Genomic DNA, 7690 nt, shown 5'->3' with positions numbered 1-7690 from the left:
TTCCTTGCCTAGCACTCCCACTGAAAGAGGGCTCCTTCTCATGATGTTCAGGAAAGCAGGAAGGGGCGTGTCTCTAGCTAGATCCAGCAGAGTTGAAGAGATGGCCTTTATCATAAAGCACACTACCACAGGTTAGAGCTAGCTTTAAAAAAATCAGGAAATAGTCTAAACTCAGCTATCAGCGAGGTATACCCTGACTAGAAGACAAATCGCAACACCGCCGCCCCCCCCATGCTGGCAGGGAGGGGTTACCTTTTACCTGTTTGTATTTGGATTAGCCCAGGGCGGGAACCAAATTTTAAAGTGCCTTAAGAAAAAAAAAAAACTGATGGTTGATAAGAACTCTGTCTTTTGTAAGCAATCGTAGAACTTACATTGGAATTGATAAAAATTGTTGGCTAAAATTTTGAGACCTCCATTTCACAAGACCCATATTTCACAAGACAAAATGCAACCACTGTGTGATCAATTAGCTATGCTTCAGAGGGAGAAGGGAAATCCGCCTTTGGTCAGACACGTTTTGCTATCTTGTGTGTTTTATTTGCTGTCCCATCTCAGAACCTTACACCTTAACATTTAAAACCTGTCTTCTGTAAGATGAAACAATGTTTCTTGTCTACAGAGTATACAGATTATTTTTGTACACATACAAAATACTGAGACACCCACTAGCCACGTATGTAACAGATTTTCTCCACTGAAATCTGGTCTTCATAATCACTAATTGTTTGGTCCCAGAAAACGAATCCTCACAAGTCCCAGGCCCAATGGTACGGCCGTATCCCCTTTTACTAGATATTTATTTTCCCACGTCTCCTTGCAGTTAGCTGTGTTTCACTGACCTGGCTTTGACTAATCAGAATAGGAGGGAATTGTCAGGGTTACTCTGAATAATATTCTGCTCTCTGACGAAGGGGATAGATACTTCAGCAGACCTTCTGAAGGTGTTCCTTCCACGCTGGCTGTGGTGCTATGTTAGTACTTGTTAACTATACATACAAGTACTTATAACATCAGTTAGCTGATGTTAGTACTTGAAGCTGAGACACGCACTTGGCCGCTGTTGCCCATGAGATGGCAAGCATGATTGATGATCAGAAGACGGAGATGATATCCAAAACGCTGACTAAGTGCTGACGTCATTACGGCTCTCCACCAGCCTTGAATTGCCCACAGTAATAACTGTTATCCAGTGAAAAATAAGTATCTTTCTAATCCAGAGTTTTCAGATCTTCTGATGCTTGCCACATATTAATCAATGTACTTGCTCTCCTTTCAGGACATAGATTTGTATTATTATCATTCTACAGTAGATATAATTGTCCTTCAGCCTGCCTTGTTGGTCTTTTTACTTAGTTTGCTATGCATTTTGAGTGGACATTAGCCTTCTGACGGAAAGAAACAGAATTCTCTTCCCATAAATTCAAATAATTTTTACCTTAAAGAGTTAACTAGCTCTGTGGAAACATTAACCTTGAGCAGGGTATAACAGTCATTTGCTGTAAGTGAGTCTGGCAAGTATTTTTCATCTGAAAGGTTGGTACCACGCACACAATAATGTATTGTTTCCATGTTGATGAATGGACAATGCTGTGTATTTTTTTCTAAAAGATAATTTTTTTATTCCACTTCAAATTTTACAAAGTGCTTTCATGTGTATGAGTTGAATTGATTCTCACAACATCACAAGGTGTATATTATTTTTAGCTTTGGCTTACAGATAAGGACATGGAGACAGGGGAAAACTAAAAGTCTCCTTCCTATAATTCAATTAATAGCTGTAAGATCTTGGATTTATATCAAAGCCTATCTTCCTTCCACAATAGCATGTCATGAAGAATAGCCACTTGGAGAGATCTAATCTTCAGCCCAAGCATCCCACAATGTATTTTTAATATGTTATAGTAAATGTCCTTAAATGTAAAAAGTATGTGATTTATTTACCATGTTAATACCAAGTCACTAGCCTAAAAAGAAAAAATAATGTAAGTTTGAGTATAACTGGCCCGAAACAAAAATTTTTAAAGCTCTAAAAGACCACCAAATTGGGACTTCCAAAGGTAATTTCTCTTAATGTATTATTGCCTATGTCATAGAAGGGAATTAATATAAAAGCTCACCCAGGTCAAAGATCCTCTAACAAATCAGTTACTGATCTAATCATCCATAGACCTAGAGACCTAGAAACATTCCCATCTTTTCTCATGTGTGTGTGTGTGTGTGTGTGTGTGTGTGTGTGTGTGTGTGTGTGTGTGAGAGAGAGAGAGAGAGAGAGAGAGAGAGAGAGAGAGAGAGAGAGAGAGAGAGAGAGGCATATGTTCACTGTGCACACAAGTGGAGAGGGAGCCAGTGTGTGTAGAAGCTAGAGATCAACATCCAGTGCCTTCCTCCATCTCTCCCTGCCTTCTGTATTTGAGAGATCTCTCACTGAACCCAGAGCTGACCACTGCAGCTAGACTGGCTGGTCAGGAAGCCCCAGGCTCCCCGCTGTCTTATTTCCCCAGTGCTGGGATTCTAAGCATGAAGAGCAGCCACTGGCTGGGAATTGACTTTGTGCTCAGCAAGCATCTGACTTGGAAGCCGTCTCTCCGAGCCTTGTCTTCTCAGAAGGTTGCTTGGGACGTCCAGGGTTCAAGGAAGAAACACTGTACGTAGAAGGACATGAAGATTTTTCTCCTACTTGAACTGAAGGAAGTGTTGGGTTTTTTTGTTGTTGTTGTTGTTTTTTGTTTTTGTTTTTGTTTTTAAGAAAGAGGAAAACAATTAGTTTTTTTCACCAGTAACGGTAATTTCTAGGGTAACTTATCCATCTTCCACAGGGAATTGTCTCTTTTCCAAACACTTTTCTCCTCATGCTAGATTGGCTTAGAAACGCCATTGCCAGTTTTCTGCATGCCTTCGGAGCTTAAATATTGCAGCCGCCTCACCGCGGACAGTAAAGGAAAACGGGTCCGTCAAGGACAACTAAACGCCTATCAAACTGCCCAAAGAGTAAAATTATAGCTCAGAGAAACCTAATTTTCTGTGTGAGTTTAAAAAAAAATTTTTTAAAGAGGGAATTCATATTCCTTGTGCGGAGAGCACGGCCTGTGGGCTGTAAGGCGCTCAGCAATTAGGATGTCCGCACGAGATCTGTCTTTCGAATATGCTGGGTTTATTCACACAAACATTCCTTCTAATATTGTGCTAATGTAAAAGTTAAACAGACATCTCCCTGGGCGGGGGATGGTTGTTTGGGCAGAAAGGCTGCTGCAGTGTTCGGATGCCCGGGGAGCTTGCAGGCTCTACCCGAGTCGGCTGTGAAGCCCTTCAGCTGTGGCAGGCAAGGGGATGGCACTGACGGAGGTCCAGGAGGTCCTAGAGAGCACAGACTAACGGCTAGTGCGGACAGCCAGGCCTGTGTGGGCCAGTGTCAGCACAGGTAGTTCCAGGGTCCCTGGGGTCTCCAGTCCTCTTGCTTGTGGGTATCAACACAGAGGGTGGAAAAGCCGAGTTTGGGGAGTACCGTTCTTAAAGTTCCATTATTTTTTTTTTAATCATTTCATTAGATGGTAGCTTCTTGTCTTAGTTAGGGTTTTATTGCTGTTGAAGAGACACTATGACCATGGAAACTCTTATAAAGGAAAACATTCAATTGGGGCTGGCCTACAGTTCAGAGATTAAGTCCATTATTGTCATGGCAGAAAGCACGGCATCGTGCTGCAGACACCGTACGGGAGAGGTAGCCGAGAGTCCCACATCTGGATCCTCGGGCAGCAGGAAGTGATGGTGACACACTTCCTCCAACAAAGCCACACCTACTGCAACAAGGCCACACCTCCTGATAGTGCCACTCCCTATGGACCTGTGGGGGTCATTTTTATTCAGACCACCACACTTTGTCCTCTGAGGGCTCACAGCTGGGGCTGGTTCACCAACATAGAAACTCCACATTGGGGTTAGCTCATTAGCATATCAAGGCCTGTCCTGGACTAGGAGCATCTGAGCTGCCCAGTGACCTGCCCGGGACTTGCTTCTGAGGCCTAGCTCTTATCAGAGTTGCCTAGTGGCAAGCTCAGACATATTATTTCCTGTCAAAAAAAAATGACTCTTGAGTTACACAAAGTGGTTTTTAAGTCACACAAAATGGCTTTTAAGTTATGTTCCTAACACCTGTGTTTTTAAATTAAATTCATTTTCATTTTAATGAGGTTAATTACTCTAATAAAGGAAGAGTTTCATAACTAAAACATTTGTGGATTGTGACTATGAAAACAGGTGTGTCAACGGGGACAACAATTCAAGATGCTCATCCTCAGGTTTTATTCTTGATACTCTCCTCAAATTTATTGATCAAGCCTCCTTTTAGAATTAGGAGAAGACAAATGATCAGAGGAAATTTGTTGTTGTTTTTTTGAGACAGGGTTTCTCCATGTAGTTTTGGTGCCTGTCCTGGATCTCGCTCTGTAGACCAGGCTGGCCTCCAACTCACAGAGATCCACCTGGCTCTGCCTCCCAAGTGCTGGGATTAAAGGCGTGCGCCACCACTGCCCAGAGATCAGAGGAAATTTTAAGCACAAAGTAATCTGAGTGAATGTCACAAACATCAGCTAACTACAAAGCCAGAAAGCCCAGGAAACCAAAATGCAGGCTAATGTCAGAAAGAGGAATCCGATTATGAAGAGGAACATGCAAAAACTCGGGCAAACGTATGCTTTATGGATCTTCTCTCCACTAATGTTTATGTTTCAGAAGAAGTAGCATTTGAAAAGGAATGGAGCTGTGAAAATTAGGTCCCTGCTACATGATACTATGGATCTGGTAGGCTTCCAGGCCATTTACACTCAACAATACATCGTGTTCCCACTAGGTGAGTGCTGGGTGAGTTTATTGAAACCTAAACTTGCTTGGATTTTTATTTCTGCCCTGGTCTCTATCATATTTTATTTCTTTTCATCTGAAACAGCTAAATAACATGCTGGCCAAGTCAAGGGGGGGGGGGGGCTTGTGAAGCTAGCAAGATAGGGTTTTATCCCATTTTCTCACAGGCATCTTTATCTGTGGGACACATTTATAAAGCATTTAAATAAAAATATATGAAATGCAAATAATTTTGAACTTCATACTATTATTGGCTAATTGCTACAGGGGAAAAATTCCATCACTAAATGGATAAGACATGGTTACCAATATTTAAATACACATGAGCATTTGAATACTAGGATCCTTTCTCTAATCTATATCCTTAAGTGGAGCCAGAGTTTATAAAACACCTGAAGACAGGGTGGTTCTTGCTGAAGAAAGAAGGAAGCCATCTTCCCAGGGAGGCCCTAAATCATCTCCTGAGCCCAAGATGTCTGATGACAGCTTGAAATTCTTGGACCTTAACCTCGAAACCAGTCTTTCCATCAGGCTCCACCACCAGAAAGGTGCATCTCTGGGGAAATGATTTTGCCTTTTAGGCCTCATAGTATGAATAATTTTTAAAGGCCCGACATTAATATCTTATTCTGATTTCTAAATATAACTATTCATGTTGCAAAGAAATCTATTGGGATTAAAATAGGAAGGAAGGGGGTTTTTGTGGTTTATATTAGCGTTAAATGTGTGTTGATTTCAAACACAATGCACTTGTTTACTCTTGAAAAATACAGTAAAAATCATCCGGACCCTCATAGCCACATCTCTTGATCTATGATTGTTAAATTCTGCCTTCAACTTAAACCACGCACTTTACCAACACACCAGAGTAAATAGTTGTTACTTCCTGTGTCTAGAGTCGTCAACCAATTGTGCTTACATAGGTGGCATTGTCAGATTAAGATTAATTCATATTAACAAGTTGGCAAGTGTCTTGTATTCATGTGAAAACTGCTCTTCTCCTATAAGGCTAATATGTGATTTGGTCAGTGGCATTCACTTGGTCAAGTTAAACAGTAAATACAGTACAATATACATTTTATTCTATAAAGTATACCCTCACCTTAGAGAATTCTTCACAAATTGATTTTCTTTTTGTTTCCCTCCACAGCTGCTCTATATTATGGAACTATTTTATATGGTGTTTGGCACGGAGACAATTGTCCAGGTATACTCGGTATAAGTAGAAGTACGAGTGACTGCCCAAGCTGAGCAGACATTAGATACACTCCCTGGGAACTGATGACAGACAGTGACAGAGGAAAGTGTTAAGGATTTTTTCATCATGGTGCAGTTCAAGAGCTATAAGAGGATGCATGGTTAGAGAAGAGCCGGATTGTGTGTTCCAGGCGTCAACACTCAAGGGCACTATCGAAGGAGAGGAAGGGAGCTGAGACAGGGGACTTCATAGATTGCCATAGAGAACCTAAAACTACTCAGGCAAAACTTCAAAAAGTTACAACTTGATCATACTCTTCAGGGACAGCCAGTTGTATCACTAAAGTACTCAAGTCTGGACAGGACAGTCACCAATGAGATGACACTCCCCACATCAGGTGGGAGGTGGATGTCCAGGACAGTCACCAATGAGATGAGACTCCACATCAGGTAGGAGGTGGATGGACAGGACATTCACCAATCAGATGAGACTCCACATCAGGTAGGAGGTGGATGGACAGGACATTCACCAATCAGATGAGACTCCATATCAGGTGGGCGGTGGATGGACAGGACGTTCACCAATCAGATGAGACTCCACATCAGGTGGGAGGTGGATGGAATGATATCCAAGGTGCCTACTTACTATTCTATTATTTTCTGAGGTTAAAAAAAAAAACATAGTTAATTTGATTTTGCATAGGGCATAATGAGGAGTAAGGCTGATTCAGAATAATATTTAGCAATTAATTATAGATGAAATGAACCTTTACAATGATGGAATTTGGGCCTTGAGAATGTAGCTCAGTGGTAGAGCATTTGCCTATCATGTGCCAGGTCTAGATTCAATCACCACCACCACCACCACCACCACCACCACCACCACCACCACCACTACCATAAACTAACAATAAATTTAAAATCCAATCTAAAAAGCAGAATTGTAAAGACTCCAAAGCTTTGTCTTCTATATTACGCATAAGAGACAAATCCAGGAAGGGCATATGATTTGTTAAAGGTCCTAGGACACTTGAGGATTCTAGACCCTGAATTAATCTCTTCCTTATGTTACACTGTACTGCTTTTAAGCCACTGAATTTATGTGTTGATGTACAAATTTGAGATATTGGACACCAATAAGCTTGTCAGATCTGTGTGAACAAAGACAATTGTGGATTTGAGACGATCTTACAGAAAATTCTGGGTGCCGTACAATGTCTGTGTACAGTACAACGTCTGGAGGACCAGCATTTTTTAAACACAGAATTCTTACCAAAAACACTTCACCTGAATCCAGCACTAAGATAATGTAGAACATTCTACAGAATGAAGTTTTAATCCTTTACAAGTATTAATGTTGTGGCAGTTGTGGAGGGCTTATTTTTCCCCTCGACTTGGTGATGGCAAGAATTGTGAGTTCTATTTAGCTGCTGTTTGTTTTATCTCCATTTCTGTAAAATAAGTTTTCTAGTACACATAGATATATTTCAATTAGGTAGATAAGTTCGAACACTTCAAAGACCTACAGAATATGGCATTTAAAATGTTTTAAGACCTTTGGCTTTCTGGACATTGAGACATGTCTGCTCCTGGCAGCACCAATCTACTTCAGAGAAGATAATACACATTGAAG

Source organism: Peromyscus eremicus, chromosome 11 (assembly GCF_949786415.1).
Source record: "Peromyscus eremicus chromosome 11, PerEre_H2_v1, whole genome shotgun sequence".
NCBI classification, from domain to species: domain Eukaryota; kingdom Metazoa; phylum Chordata; class Mammalia; order Rodentia; family Cricetidae; genus Peromyscus; species Peromyscus eremicus.
The sequence above is the reverse complement of the archived record's forward strand: the minus strand, read 5'-3'. Positions refer to the sequence as shown.